Source organism: Macrotis lagotis, chromosome 1 (genome assembly GCF_037893015.1).
Source record: "Macrotis lagotis isolate mMagLag1 chromosome 1, bilby.v1.9.chrom.fasta, whole genome shotgun sequence".
Taxonomy (NCBI): Eukaryota; Metazoa; Chordata; class Mammalia; order Peramelemorphia; family Peramelidae; genus Macrotis; species Macrotis lagotis.
The window spans coordinates 786,171,458-786,187,971 of NC_133658.1; positions in this window are offsets into that span (position 1 = coordinate 786,171,458).

Here is a 16,514-nt window from a genome sequence, read left to right on the forward strand (position 1 = left end):
GTTATAAATGCAAACACAGAATAATCAGAGTCTCAAAAGTGAAGCAACCCCTAGGAGGTCCTTCAAGGTAGATTAATACCATCATGTTTGTTGAATGAATTTATCTCAGGAAGTGTGTCTTGGTTCCTATAAGTCATGTATAATATCCCCTCCCTGGATCCTTACACATATGCTAGGGGGGCCCATTCCTGCTTCCCTATCAATTTTCTCTAGAAAGACTCTGATATAAATTAAAAAATTTCTTTTAATTTATTTAAGGCAATGGGTTAAGTGACTTGCCCAAGGTCACGCAGGCAGACAATTATTAAGTGTCTGAGGCCAGATTTGAACTAAGGTCCTCCTGACTCCAGGGTCAGTGCTCTATTCACTGTGCAACCTAGCTGCTCTCTGATATCAATTAAGGTTTTGTTTTGTTTTGATTTGGTTGGGACCTGTGATTTCATCAGAAGGCAAATCCTTTAACTTCAAGAATTGTTTAGATCAGAGCTAAGCAAACTCAAATAGAAACATTTCTCTCTGCTTCATATATTGACTCTGGAATCCACAAATTAACATTATCTATATTGTATTGTATTTTTGTTTATTTTTTAAACATTTCCCAATTACATTTTAACCTGGTTCAGGCAGCACATGGGCACTTTGGCTGGCACCTCTGTCCAGATCACTAAGAAAGGATAGTCTTGCTCAAATATATATATTAAATGTTGAATATGGTATTTGAATCCAAGTCCTCCTGACTCCAAGGCTAGCCCATTAATCTACTGTGCCATAAGGAAGCCAAAGATGCTTATGTCTGAATACAAATCCCTAGGGTATTAATATTGAAGAATTTAAAAGAATCTCTAATTATAGAAAGGCAGCATTTATACCTTGTTAAGGGATATTGAAACCTTGATGAGAAAGATGGGGCAGCTAGGTTGTGCAGTGGATAGAACGCTGGTTCTGGAGTCAGAAAGACCTGAGTTCAAATGTGGCCTCAGATACTCGATCCTTATGAGCTGGTGACCTTGGGCCACTCACTTAACTCCATTGCCCCACACAAAAAAAGAGAAAGTGAAGGAAGAGTTCAGAGAGAGACAGGAGGTATTTCCTATCTCCCTAAAATCCTATTTGCACAAATAACAGCCTTTTTGCTAGGCTCAATCACATGTCATCTTCCAATTCACAGCATTCTGGTGGAACTGGCTTTCCTTGGTTTCCTAAGAGTCTAGCTAGCTGGTTGTTGCACAGTTGGTTAGATCTGCTCTGCAGTCTAACCCATTTGGTCAGGAAAATGCCAGCCTGACCACTTTCACATCTGGTGTTTTTCATTACATGTCTGTGGCCAGGGTTTCATCCATTGGACTCTTTTTGCATGTGTGAATTTTTTCCTATTTTTCCTGGAATGTCAAGTGTGCACCTTGGCCCAGAACACCTTCTCCTGCTCCTGCCTCACTCTCTTCCCTCCCCCACTCAAGTTATTGCAAAGGTCCAATTTCTGTGGCATCTGGCTTTGTGGAATTCTGCACATTCTCTCTGGGGGAAGGGAGAAGAGAACCAGAGTAGAAGATGGCTCCAGTGTGACTTTGCTTTTTTTTTTTAATCCATTTATTTAGAAAGAAAATAAAAAAGTAAAGAAATTATGATTCCCAGCACTCAGCCATCAATGTGGAAGACATTAGTTTTAAATTACCCTACACTAGAAATGCAAAGTAAATACTAATAGACCAAAGGAATCAATTCATTAATCTTCTCATGCCATTTCTTTCTACATGAACAGATTGCAGTGGTTTTGTGTAAACTTAAATGAATAGAATTAAAGTTTTCAAATCAAGGTCTATCTGTGTTATCTGGTTGTGTTTTTTGGGCATGGGGATGGGGAATGGGACAGGATGCAATTGACCTTTTCCCTGAGCTTAATTTTAATCTAATTTAATTCTCATTTCACAAGATCATGATGCATAGCATTATGTTTAGAAGTGGAGGGGAGCCTGAGAAGATAAATAGTCCTCTTGGCTAGGTGGTGCAGTGGATAAAGCATCAACTCTGGGGTGAGGAAGACCTGAGTTCAAATCAGACATTTGACACTTACTTGCTGTGTGACCCTGGGCAAGTCACTTAACTCTTGCCTCACATTCCAGGCCACCTTCAGTCATCCTGCTTCATATCTGGTCACTGGACCCAGATAGTTCCTGAGGAGAAAGTGAGGCTGGTGACTTAACACAGCATCCCCTCACTCAAATCCGATTCATGTGCATGTAGACCCTGATGTCATGATCTTCAAGGCACATCATCATCATCAGTCTTACCTCTTCATTTTCAGATGAGAAACTGAGATCTCAGGGGTTAAGTAATTGCCTATGGTAACACAGGTAGGAAAAAAAGAAATTGTATTTTCAAATTTCTCTTTTAGGATGACTATATGTTTTTCTTTTTATGTAAAAAATCACCTATGATATGAACTATAACATTGTTGTCTCAATGTGTTTTCACAATCTAGTATTTATTTCCCTCAGAGAACCTGATAATAAGGTTTTTGTCATAAAAGCCTATGGAAGTATGTATAGGAATTCATTAGTGAACTTGGCTTCAGATGTTTCAAAATACTTAGGTGATTTGATGAAAATCATGTAAATGTCATCCTTTGTAACCTGTTATCCCCCTGCCAGGCCATGTTGGCTAGTTATGCTAGGAAGCAGGAAGCATTCCTCAGACTCATCTTTAGAGCCTGTAGATTCCCAGGACTTGGAGCTAGAGGGGATCATGGAGGGACTGGATCATAGATTTAGAGACTTATGTCCAACTTCTTCATTCTACAAATGTGGAAACTGAGAACCAAAGAGGAAAAGTGATTTCTCCAAGATTACACAGTAGACAAGTGGGATTCAAACCCAAATCTGAGGATTCCTTTTCATTTTTGTGCTGATACTTAATATAGAAATATATTAAACACAAGTAAACATATATAACCTATATCAGGTTGCTCACTGTCATGGGGAAGGGGGAGGAAAGAAAAATGTAGAATTTAAAATCTTACAAAAATCAATGTTGATAACTATCTTTATATGTAATTGGAAGAAAATATAAAAAAATTTTATTAAAAGATATTGCTTAGGTATTTTAATGTCTTTTACTCCTACTGTGTTAGCCTTCTTTAACCTGAAGGCCAGTCTTTTTACTGATCAATACTTATCATGATCCATTTATTCACATCTTTATTTAAGTTATGAATATTTTACTTCAGATAGTCTCAAAAACCCTAGTATATTATTTACATAATCCTTGAGACACAACTGAAATTCATGGCAGTGTCTTACTGGAAACTATGGAAACTCAGAGAACTGCTTTGATTATTATGATTAGGGTTCACCTTATTACAGGCAGCTGTTTATATGAATGATTTCAAAGGTGCTAGAAAAACTTTTTTTTTCAAGAAAGATAGCAATTTTTATTGATAGTTTTAAACCTCATTGATTTGTTGACTTTAAACACTTTTAAAACTTAAATACAAAATGAGAAAAAATTGCCTTGTGAGTAGCAAAAAATGAGGGGATTCATAATATAAAGCAAGAATTTCCATTTCACAAAAGCTATAATAAATATTACACACTGTGTTCAAAATGATCCATGTTTCTTTGTTTCCTTGTAGGTTTTCTTCTGTTAGTTGCTGTATACTGTTTACTTTTTTCTCCTTTCCCCCCTAGGAAGGTTACAATTAAACATGAATATATATACATTTATAAATATATACTTATATGTACATAAAGTCACATACATACAAACACACATATATGCACATTTTGTGTATATACATATATATCCACACACATACATAGATAGATACATAGATACATATTCATGGATTTTATATATTTGGTTTGTATCTCTCATTTTTATATACTTCCTGAAAACAAGGGCTCCTTCTTACTCCTCTATTTTACTTCTACTTGCTACCTTGTCCTCCTATTTCTTAACCTGTTGCCCTTTCAAGAGTTCTTCCTTTATATGCCCTTCTATACCCTCATCCCACCAATCTGCATACCCTATTTTTTTTAAAGATTTTTGAAGGCAAGTGGGGTTAAGTGGCCTGTCCAAGGCCATACAGCTAGGTAATTATTAAGTGTCTGAGGTCGGATTTGAGCCCAGGTCCTACTGACTCCAAGGCTGGTGCTATCCACTGCGCCACCTAGCTGCCCCTGCATACCCTTCTAAAAAGCCCTTTTTCCTACTTCTTCACTCTTTAACTCTTACAACCATACTCACAGATAAGCCCAAAGTGATAGAATCCATCATTAGATTCTTTGGGTTTCAGGCATGGCTTTCTTTTAAATTGCAGGTGCCCCATGGAAGGGCTAACCCATTAAGCTATGACAAGTCCAGAATTGGGTATTGTGACTAATTTATCACAGATTAAGAATCATAGATTCGGAGAATCTCAGAGTTGGAAGGGACCTCGAATTCAATCTCCAAATGAGAATTCTTTCAAAGTCCAAATCTCTTACTGGTCTTTGTTTGAAGAACAAATGTAGACCCTTTCAGGTAGAATCATTAACTAGTCTCTGTATCCCCAGGACCTAGTACAATGCTGGGCAAATTTTAAGAGTTTGATAAATATCTGTTTTAAAAATAAGACCTTCAGTGATAGAGATCCCATTACCTCCTGAGGTATCCTATTTCACTTTTGTACAGGGAACCCTAACAGCTTGGAAGTCTTAACTTCAAACCTTGATATGCCACTTTGAAACTTCTACCCTTTGCTCCTTTAGGGTTAGAGTGATCTAATCTCTTCATCAATATGATAATCTTTCAAATACATCCTTTCCAACCAGGGGATGTTCTGAACAGGTGATAGAGGGCTACCTTGAATGTTCAATAGAAAGAGAAATTAATCCCAAACTGGGTACTGGCCTAGAAGGAAGGTCTGATGGGTATGTTCTTGGCAGCCATGAGATAGAATCATGTCACTGGACCCCTTGGGTGGGTGGGGGGACAGACAGACAGACAGACACACACACACACACACACACAGAGAGAGAGAGAGAGAGAGAGAGGAAACTGAGAGGAGAGTTCAAACCAGAGGACAAGACATGAAGACAATGATCAAGACTGGTGGATAAGCATAATATGAGGATGCACAGAACAAGAATATTTGAGAATGTAGATAAAATGATAATGGAGAGTAAGGAAAAATCATACTCTGGGCCCTAGGGCTTGCTATTAGGGGATCATTGGATAATAAATAAAGCTAGAAGGAACCTGGGAGGTCATTAATTAAACCATCTCATTTTAGAGATGAAGAAACAACCCAAAGAGGTTAAATGACTTGCCCAAGATTACACAGGTTTTGGTCAATAGAGGTTGGCTTTGAATTGAGATTCTTTGTCTACAGAACCAGTGCTGTTTCCACTGAACAGCTTAATTAACTTCTTAATTAACTTAATTAACTTCTTAATTAAGCTCAATAGTCTTAATATCACTCAACTGTTCCATGTGCTTTAGTACCACTTATCTAAGAGCATCTTTTGACTGAGGGGAATTAGAAATCTCTCCCCCTCCCTTCTTCCACTCATTCAATGACTTCCTAAAACATTCTGTTACTTCATTGTCCACATTGTCTTCTATTACCGGCCTCCCCCAACTCAAACTTGAAAAAACCCCAATATTTTCAATGTAAGTATTTCCAGATTTTGCCAGAAGACCTGTAGTAAAGAAGAACTCACTATCTCCTCCTAAGATGATTTATTCTACTTTGGGATAGCTTCAAATTGTTAGCAACGTTTTTTTGTTGTTCTCTTGCCCAGGCTGGAAGTGCAGTGGCTACCCTTGTGCCTGACCCCTGCAATGATCAACATGGGAACATTAACCTGCACAATTTCTAACCCGTGTTGGATCATCCTTCCATAGGCATCCTAATGCACCCCTCCCCTGAAAGTTTACCATTTTGACCTAGGTCATCCTGAACTCTGATGCAGCTCAGAACTTCCCAGCTCAAATGATCTCTACGATTCAGCCTCCTCAAGTAGCAGGAATAACAGACATAGGCTACCATTCCCGGCTCAAGTTTGTTTGTTGTTGTTTTTCTTTTTCTTACATCATGTTATCTCCAAACACTGCTCTCATTTCTGTTGTCCGGGTCCAGACAAAACTAATCCTTCTTACCACAGACAGCCCTTTAGATATTGGAAGTAGCTATACTACACCCTTAGTCTTCTTTCTGGGTGGCTAATACAATGTCTGTAACATAAATAGTAGGGAGTAAAGCAGATAGAGTGCTCAACCTAGAGTCAGGAAGATTCCTCTTCCTGAGTTCAAATGTGACTTCAGAAGCTTATTATTGGCAAGTCACTTAATCCTAAAAACATGAAGGGAGCAGCTAAAGAGATGAAAGGTGGTTAGAATGCAAGGACTGGAGTCAGGAAGAATTGATTTCAAATGTGGCCTCAGATACTTACTAGCTGTGTCACTCTGGGTAAGCCTCAGTTTCTCATCTGTAAAATGAGTTGGAGAAGGAAGTAGCAAAATACTCCAGTATTTTTGCCAAGAAAACCCCAAATGGGGTCATGAACAGTCAGGCTTAACTGAAAAATTTCCCCTCCTGGATCACTATCCTGTTGTGGTGGAATGACTTAACTCAGTGGAACTATGAGCTATGTGTGCAGTGTTACCCAAGATGGATGTTGATGCACCATTAGGGGTACAGATCTACATTCATATCACCATCACCTTTATGATCAGGCAAATCTATATTTGGAACTTAAGATGTGTCAAGGCCATCTGGATTGTGATCTCTTCAGGAGAGTTTGAATGCTTGACAGTTCAGTGTGAGAAAGGACATCAGTGTCTTGTATCTTATTCAATCTTATCTGATCTTCAGAATCTTCCCAAGACAATTCAAATGAAATCAATTCAGTTTCCTAGCAAGGTGCTGGTAGACTGACCAGGTATCATAGGCATACAGCAATGAGGTCAGCACAGTGGTTCTATAGACCTTCAATTAGGCAGTCTAATACTTCTTTTTGTCCATACTTTCCTTCAGAACTTCCCAAACACTGAGCTGACTCTGGCAATGTGTGTGGGTGTCAATCTCATCTTCTATGTGTATATCCCTAGAAAATCATCTTGATCTATATCTTGCCACTGGACCCCAATGGCTCTGGGAGAGAGTGAGGCTGATGACTGTGTACAGCTCTACTTCCCTTAAATCCAAGTTATTTTCAAGTCTTCCTGTTGTCATGGTCCTCTTCCAAAAGAAAGGACAAACAACAAACAACAATTGCCAATATTATCTACAGAATTTAAAATTATTAGATGTCATTACAAGCACTCACATGGAAGTCAGAAGAAGCAATACAAGGACACTTTCATGATCTCTCTGAAGAACTTGGAATCAGTTATGACACATGGGAGATTCTGGAACAGGACCACTGGCATGGTATGCCTGCATCAAAGGTGTGCCTGAACAAAGCAGAATTGCAGTAGATCAAAAGAAATGTGAGGTGCAATGATTTAGAGACATCTCTATTCCAAATATTCATATGGGCTGTTTGTACCTGACCTGCTGTAAGATTCTTCTAAATTTATATTGATCTGATAAGTCACAGTCAGAAATACTGTACATTGACCCTAACATACTGATGTCATTTTGTTCCTCTTTGATAACAAAGGACAACAACCAATTAATTTCTTTAAAAAAAAAGACATTAAAAGTTTGTAGCTCATTGGAAAGTAAGCTCCCAGCAATGCCAAGCAGTACTCAGCAGAGTTGTTACCTTGTGTTCAGACTCAATAAGAAATCCCATTTCATGATATACTTATCTCACCCTGATTGTACAGCATGGAAGACACTGGCATAGGACTGCCCAGCATAGCATGCCCTCATCATGAGGGTGCTGCTCTCTATGAGGAAGAATCGAAGCAACTTAAAGGAAACCTGACACACATAAATTTAGAATACCCACCTCAGGTGTTGTTCACAGGGATTATTTGTGTCTGACCCTGTGGTAGAGCATTCTGAGCTTGTATTGGTCTGATTGACCATTGTCACACACACTGTAATTTGTCTCAAACATGATGTCGTTTTAGTCTTCTTTGATACTGAAGGACAAGAACCAACCAACCAACCAACCAATATAATCCTGGAATACTCATGATATGAAGACAAGGAGATTACTATGAAAATAGCTGCAGTTTATGCACCATCATTTGTTGCAATCATTGAAAGAGAAAAATTTTATAAAAAATTTGACAAGATCTTCCAGCCTCAATCAACTTATACCTTGATACTTAGTAACTTCAGTGTGAAGTTGGGTGTCAAAATAGTTAAAATATGTGGAAAAAATAGGGTTTGGGAAGAAACCTAATATAGTACATGCTGTTGTGTCCAGATCCATATTTCTTAAGAAAAAGAGAGAAAAGAGGCTTGTGCAAACTGGAAAAAAAATGGATTAAGAGACAAGAGATCTAAGTTCTGATTCTGGTTGTGTTACTAACTGGTTGTGTGACTATGTATCAGGACTATGACATATTCTTCAGATAAACTTTTCTTTTCCAAGGTCTAAAAATGATCAGGTGCACAGATCACAAAGGAATTCAATAGAGTTTCTTCTTTTTTCTATATATTATTGTTAGGTTCTCACAGGAATTTGGTTTGAGGGTGGGAGGGTAGAGAGGAAGAACAGAGAAGGGGTGTGACCATTTTTCTTGCAGACCAGAATTGCTGAGTTTCATCTACTTCTTTATATGGTTGTTTTACATAACCCACAAGACCACATGTCACTGGCAATCCTGAGGACAGACTTCCAGATCACCTTGTAAAACCCAAATCATGCTTTTGTCCTATCTGAGTGCTGCAAAATCTGGGCTCACCAATCCACCCAGGCCTCAGAGACCCGTTTGGTCACAACAGACTCCTAAGCTGTGCCAATAAATGTGAGAAAAATGTAGCATAAATTTTTTTTCAAGAAACCAGGACCAAATGAGCAAAGCAGCACAGGAGAGATCTGCTGGGATGTTCTCTGAGGATGACTACACTGGTGTGCCATCTAGCTTTGAGCCATGAGCCCTTATTCAACTCAGACTCATTACTGTCTCCTCTTGCAGTTTCAGTGGTTATTTTCCCGATGTTGGCTTTAACATTTTTTTTAATTTTACCAATTCATAAACAAATTAAACCCCTGCAGAAGATTTTAATATAATTGGAAACATGCATTCTGGCAAAAGCTCATGGGGAGAACATTCTTGGTTGTCTTCCAGCTAAAAGGCTGATCTATCAATTGCTCTGGAAATGCAGGCGCTGGGGAGACTCTTGCATTTCAAAGTTAAAATGGAGGGGGTTGGGGATGTTCTCTCTCTCTCTCTCTCTCTCTCTCTCTCTCTCTCTCTCTTTCAGTAAGGTTATGAAGTTGCTTGATTAATAATGCAGATCCTGAGAGAAAGATAGAGAAGTGCCTCCAGGCCTTACTTTGGAAAGTGCTGCTATAAGGAGAAAGTAGGGAAAAAAAAGAACAGAAAACAATGGCATCATTTTTCTGAGTGCTGAGGTAATTTTTTTCTCTAGGGAGAAAAGCAGCTTGATCTAGAGAAGCTTAAGCAATATACATCATGTTTAATTTTATGCCCAAAGACCCAGATTGATGATATACCCATAGTTTCCTCTGCATATAAAGGTTGTGCCTTCCTTCTAGCTATAAAATCATAAATTCTGGAGGATGACTACATCATGTACTTTGTAGGCACTTGGAAAATATTTGTGGCCTTTATTTTAATTTTTATTAAACATTAGTAACCTGGGATGTCTTAGGGACAGACCTCAAGGCCATACTCCTTTTGGTATTCAAAGCTATTCCTAATAGTCCTCACCCTGACTTTTTGGCCTTCTCTCCCCACTATTCTCTCACATTGAGGCAGGAGAGGCAGCTTCTGCCATGTACTCATGGTGAGGAGACAGGACTAGCACTAAGACCTCTCCTATAGGGCAACCCTCCTCAAAGTCAAGCAAGTTTAAAACATGGGGTCCCTCCATAATGATTCTACATTAGTAACTGGTTTTACACACCATCTTGATGAAATCTTTGACAAATCAATGAATTTCCATTCTTTCTCTATTTGAACCCTTTGCACCATCTATCTGCCTTCTTTTTTCCCAAGATTTTTTATATTATTACAATAATTTTGTTATAAGAGTAAACATAAACCCCCCCTCCCCCCAAGAAGATGAGAAACCTCAAGAATAGTGAGAGAGAGGAAAAAAAATGTACTTCAGTCTGTGGTCAGACTATCTGTCTTCTTGTACATTCTTCTTTGTCTGTGTTCATGTGTTGTGGTGGTTCAGTCATGATTGACCCTTCATAATCCCATTTGGGATTTTCTTGACAAAGATACTGGAGTGGGTTGCCATTCCCTTCTCTTGTTCACTTTACAGATCAGTAAACTGAGACAAAACAGGGTCAAGTGACTTGCCCAAGGTCATTCATTCATTCATTCATTCATTGTTTTTCATTATTGAAGAAGACCATGACATTAGGTAGGTAATGCCATAACATGTAAGTGAATTGGATTTAAATGAGGGAGGACTGTGCAAAGTCACTAATTTCATCTCCTCCAGAACTATCTGGGTCCAGTGGCAAGACATAAATCAGGTCCTGGCTCCAGGGCCAATGTTCTGACCATTGTACCCCTGGGCTGCCCCACAACACAATTTTAAGGAGGAACAAAGTGAAAGAGAATAGAACAAATGGGGGTGGGGAAGAATGAAGGGAAATACAATTAGCAAAAATATTGAAGCAACTTCTGATAGACTTATGATAAAGAATTTGATCCATCCCAGAGACAGAGCCAATGTTATCTGAACACAGACTGAAGTTCAATTTTTTTCTTTTTCTTTCATTTTATTTTTTTATGGTTTTTCTATTTTTGTGGAGGAAGGGGGGATTATGTTTATTCTTTTTATTTTTATTTTTATGTTATTCTTAACACAAGACTATTTTAGTAATGTGTAAATAAAATTAAAAAGAAAGAAAAAAACTACATAAGTCCAAATAAAAAAAGATACAGATCAGAATATAGCCCCTAGGGATTGGGGAAGCACAAGATTGAGTACCACCATCTCCTGCCCCATTAGTTCTGGCTGGGGACTGGGGGTAGCTACCTCCTTACATTGTTTTTCTGTCTGTTAACCCTGGTCTCTCTTAGTTTACTCCAGATTCCAGTTACCAAAAGGAATTTTTGAAGGTTGCCCTCTCTGGTTCACTGCTGTCTTCACTGTACCTACTTGGGTCATTTGGAAGGCTCCAGAGACCTCTCCAGTAGGAAATCCCCACTTCTTTAGGGAATATTTTCCAGATGACAAGGATTAGTCTTCTGCATGACTGTCTTGGCTTTGCCCATTCCCAGAATGGACTTGACTTAAGAGCTAAACAATAGACCATGCTCTGACAGAGCTGGTTTTTACAACCTTGCATAATCAGTACACAGCAGTGACTGAGGAACTAATGCTGTGGAGACCAGAACAATATGGGCTAAGTGCTCCTCATTTCCTTCTTTTCTTTCCATGCTTGAGATTTGGCTGAAGTTTCCTTAGTTCTAGGACACATTATCAGATAGTTTATTGCCTGGACACTACTTAAGAATTTCAAGCACTTCAAGTAGCATTGACCAATGCTAGCCCTTTAGCTAAAATCAACTTTTAACATCAAGGGGAGATGGAAAATGTATCAAGACTTTGTTTAATCTGGTACAATATTTGGGCTTACCAAACTCACCGAAAATATGAAAAGCATTTTGCATTTAAGCAAATAAAAGACTTACAAGTCCACTGATAATTATGCAACTCCAAATTTATAACCCCTCTGTGTCACTTGGATGAAATGTGAAGTAGACCAATGAATTTGTTAAATTATGACATGTTAAACAAGGAATGTGAACAATTTATTAAAATGACAGGCAATGAGGAAATAGACAGATTGGGGCCAAATACTTTAGGATGAAAATGAAAAGTTTCAGCATACACTAGCTTCACTTTTTATTCTTTTGCAATATTCATTAATATCATCAATCAAATGTTCAGGGGCCCAGAAAAATTTGCATGAAACTGTTATAAACAGTAACCTCTAGGAATCAGATAAGCAGGATAAGCAACTAGGCTAAGAGAGGACAATGGCAAAGGAAACAGTTGATTAAAACACCTTTTTGTGTTTGTATGTGGGAGGGGCTAACAGTTTCAAGTGTGTGGATACAGTTTCAAAGGTTTTACTTTAATCTGTATAGGTAGATTTTATGCATTTGGTTTGCAAATCCTGAGAAGCTGCTTATAAATTCTTTTAGAAAGACATTTGAGCCCATTGATGAAGAGTTAGAAGCTTGAAATGTGATATATAAAAAGTTTGAGAGACATAATTTCTGGTAATTAATGATTTTATTAAGCAAAAAATTAATAAAAGGGATCAGCAGCACTCTCAAATACCAAAGACCCTTCATGGAACCCACCTAATGCTTATATGTTCTTAGAAGAGTGGGTGTTCCTGGGGGTGTGGCAATCAATTCTGATTGGTTAACAGTTAATGAGAAGAATGAATATTATAATGAGAGATAGATTATCTTTTATCCACACTAATCTTTCCTAGGGCAATCTACTCAGATTTGGCTGGCTAAAACACACTGGATTTGACTAGAATCTCTTTACCTTTTGATCAGATCTAAATTTTTCCCAGTGGAGTGAATCTGCCCAAGAAGCTATAGAGATCAATGAAATAGAATAGGGAAAAAAAGTTTGGTCTTAATTCAATAATTTGTAAGAGAAATAATTATTGCTTTCAGGAAAGAAATTCATTTCTGAATCCTTTCATAAATGACTGGACACAAGCAATCTTTTCCTATGTTATTTTTGCTTAAAACAATGACTGACATTAATGACAATAGCTACTACAATCAAGGAGCACCTTTTTTGTTGTCCTGAGAATATACAGAAAAAGGAGAATACAGAATTACTGGCTCATGGAATCATAGAATGCTATCATTGCACTTTAGAGATCATCTAAGAACTCAAACCCCTCATTTTGCTATTGGAAAACTAAGACCCAGAAACTGTACCTTAATCAAAGACAAAAAGAATTTGGTGGAAAATCTGGGGTACCTAAATTCACACTCTTCTCTCTACATTCTTTTCCTTGATAATCTCAGTTATTCATCTACTATTTCTAATCAAATTCTGTCTAAATTTTTATCACCAGACTTCCTGACCTTGGGAAAAGGTAAAATGGGATGAACTGGGGCAGGGTTCAGGAAGCTGAGATGGACACTATAGTCCAGAGAATCCATATCTGCCCTTCTCATTTAATGGAGAATAGGTCTTTTGTTAACCTACAATCTGTTATATTAATACAATATATAGAAAACTTTGGGAATCAGATCAAATAAACAAAATTTTTAATTCAGAATATTTGCTTATGTTAGGGAAAATTCACCCTTTTGTGTTCCAATTGCCATATGCTTAGTTAGAAGCAGCGATGCATGAAATTCTGGGAGGCTCAGCCATAAGGAAACCTCAATAGACAGGTAGACCAAAGAAAGCAATCATAGGGAGAGTGGACAATATTAAATTAGAACCTATGTATATCCAAGAGAATGGACCAAGAGAAGAATATCAGAATCCTGCAGAGACAAACCTCACTTGTAATTTTGGTGATGTATTTTCAGTCTTTTGTACAGGACTGTGAAACCAAGTTATTAAAGATTGTTTAGCAATTGCTTCTTTTAACAAAAAACTAGGAATCATTCATAGAATATTAGTATGTTAGAACTGGAAGGGATCATAAATATTCCCTAGTGGAATAACAAAAGAGATCACATTAATCCAAATCTTCTTTATACATCATCTCATTTTATCTCACCTCAGGTAGATGGTTAATAATCACATTTCAGGCAACTAGGTGGCCTAGTGGATAGAGTGCCATGCCTAAAGTTGGGAAGACTCATCTTAAGGTGTTCAAATCCTGACTCTAATACTTCTAAGCCATGTGTCCCTGGGCAAGTCAAATCTTGTTTGCCTCAGTTTTTTCACCTGTAAAATGAACTAGAGAGGACATGGCAAGTCACTTGGGCATCTTTATCAAGAAAACCCCAAATGGGGTCATGAAGAGTCAGACACAATTGAAAAATGATTGAAATCTCATTCTGTAGGTAATGAAACTGAGGCCTGGAGAGTTCAATGGTACAGGTCTGGTATAGTTTGGTAAAGGTCCTTGAAACCTCACACCTGGACTATTGCAATAACCTGCTGATTAGTTTCCTTGTCTCAAGTCTTTCCCCACTTCAGTCCACCCTCTATCTCAGCTGTTAGAGTGATCCTCTTAAAGCTCAACTAACCATAACAGCCACCACCAACTCAACCCTCAGTCAATCAATTCTTGTGGAAACCTATTTCTATCAGCATCAAAGTTTCCAATAGGTTACAAACTTTCTTTTGGCATTCAAAGCCCTTTATAACTTGACCCTTTCTTGTTTTCCCAATCTTTCCCCCTCAGGTAGATTGTGATACTGGATTCCTTGTTGTTGTTCCTTGAATACCAAAAGATCTCCATGGTTGTGTGTGTGTCTGTGTGTGTGTGTGTGTGTGTGTGTGTGTGTGTGTGTGTGTGTGTGTGTGTGTATCTGCCTCCTATGCTCGGAATGTTTTTCCTCTTCATCTTTACCTCCTAACTTTCATGGTTTCCTTTACATCAACTAAAACCCTACCTTCTGCAAGAAGCCTTTCCCTATTACCTTTCAAGCTAATTTCTTTATTCTGAGATTGTCTCTTATTTTTGCTCTCTACATATTATTTTTTTTGGGGGGGGGCAAGACAATGGGGTTAAGTGACTTGCCAAGGTTACAAAGCTAGGTAATTATTAAGCGTCTAAGTCTGGATTTGAACTCAGGTCCTCCTGACTCCAGGGTTGGTGCTCTAGCCACTGTGTCACCTACTGCCTTATATATATGTTGTTGTCACATAGTTGTTTCCATATTGTCTCCTCTATTAGGTTATAAGCAGCTGGAGGGCATTGAGTGTTTTTGCCTTTCTTTGCATCTCCATTATTAGTTTAACACCAGTAGGTACTTAAAAAAATGCACAAGGACTTGATTTGACTTAATGGCTCAAGGTCACATCACTAATAAACGTATAAGGTGGGATTTGAATTTATGTCTACTTGATGCAAACATCCTATCCACTTTGCCTTATTGCCTCTTAAATCCAACCCATCATTTTATAAATGAGGGAGTTAAGGACCAGAGAAAATGAAGTGAATTACCCAACTATTCACTGTAGATCCAGAACATAAAACCCAGGTCTCCTTTTCCCCTCTAATAATCAACTAATATTGATTGAGCACATAGTGTGGAAAACCTCAATGCTATTTTGTTCTTCATTTTCAAAGAAAATCATCATATCAGGGAGGTGATGCCATGATACGTGAATTAGATTTGAGTTAGGGGGTGCTGTGCTAAGTTATCAGTCTCACTTTCTTCTCTGGGCCATCTGGGTCCAGGGACCAGTTATAAATCAGGATGATTGAAGATGGCCCTGGATGTAAGTCATTAGGGTTGAGTGATTTGTCCAAGGTCACACAGCTAGTAAGGGTCAAGTGTCTGAGGTCAAATTTGAACTCAGGTCCTCCAGATTCAATGGCTGGTGCTCTGTCCACTGTACCTCCTAGCTGCCAGGGGTATATAAAGGGTATTTAAAGAAGTATATGACATTCTTTGTCCTTGAGGGAAGAAGACAACTTAGTTGGAGAATAAGAGCAATTTATGATAAATGCATTATTCCCCTTTGACATATTTTGTATTCCCCCCTGAAACTTTGGCAAGATTTCTGCTCATATGTGAAATGGAAATGAACAACTAAAAGACATATTCGGTTTTGGTCCCATAGGAACACCTTCCAGGTCACCCCATTAGCCTAGATGAATGTTGTGTATTCAGGAAGATTTATTATTGCTTTAGCAAACACTAACTCAGGGAGGTTCTCAGGAAAGGCTGAAAGATGAAGACATATTGTTGATCCTTTCTAGCCCTCCCCACTCAATTATCCCTTCATAATATTTGACAAAAGTAACTCACATTGATTGTGGTTGGAATTTGAGGTATTCAGTAATGATTGGTAATAACCCAATTCTTTGTGGTACAGCTGGAACATAAAACTCAGGTCTCCTTTTTCAGTGCTTTCCCCTTACTCTAACAATCAATAAATATTGGTTTGAGTCTGAATTACTGAACTACTGAGTCTGAACATTTTTCATTTTTTTCTTGAAGGGCATCCTTCCCTTTTTGACCTGTCCTTTTGGTCTCCTTGCAAGGATAGAATTCCTTGCAAACTTCAAGAAAGTTTTCCTTCCTTGGGAAAACAAAGCAACATAGAATTCTAACCATATGGGGAAAAAAAAAGGTATTTGGCCTTTAAATTTCAGTAACTTAAAATAATTATTCATTATTTGATGACTCATTAGAGCAGGAAGTTACCTTAGACATTAGCATGAAATTGTTTTCAATCCCTCACTCTT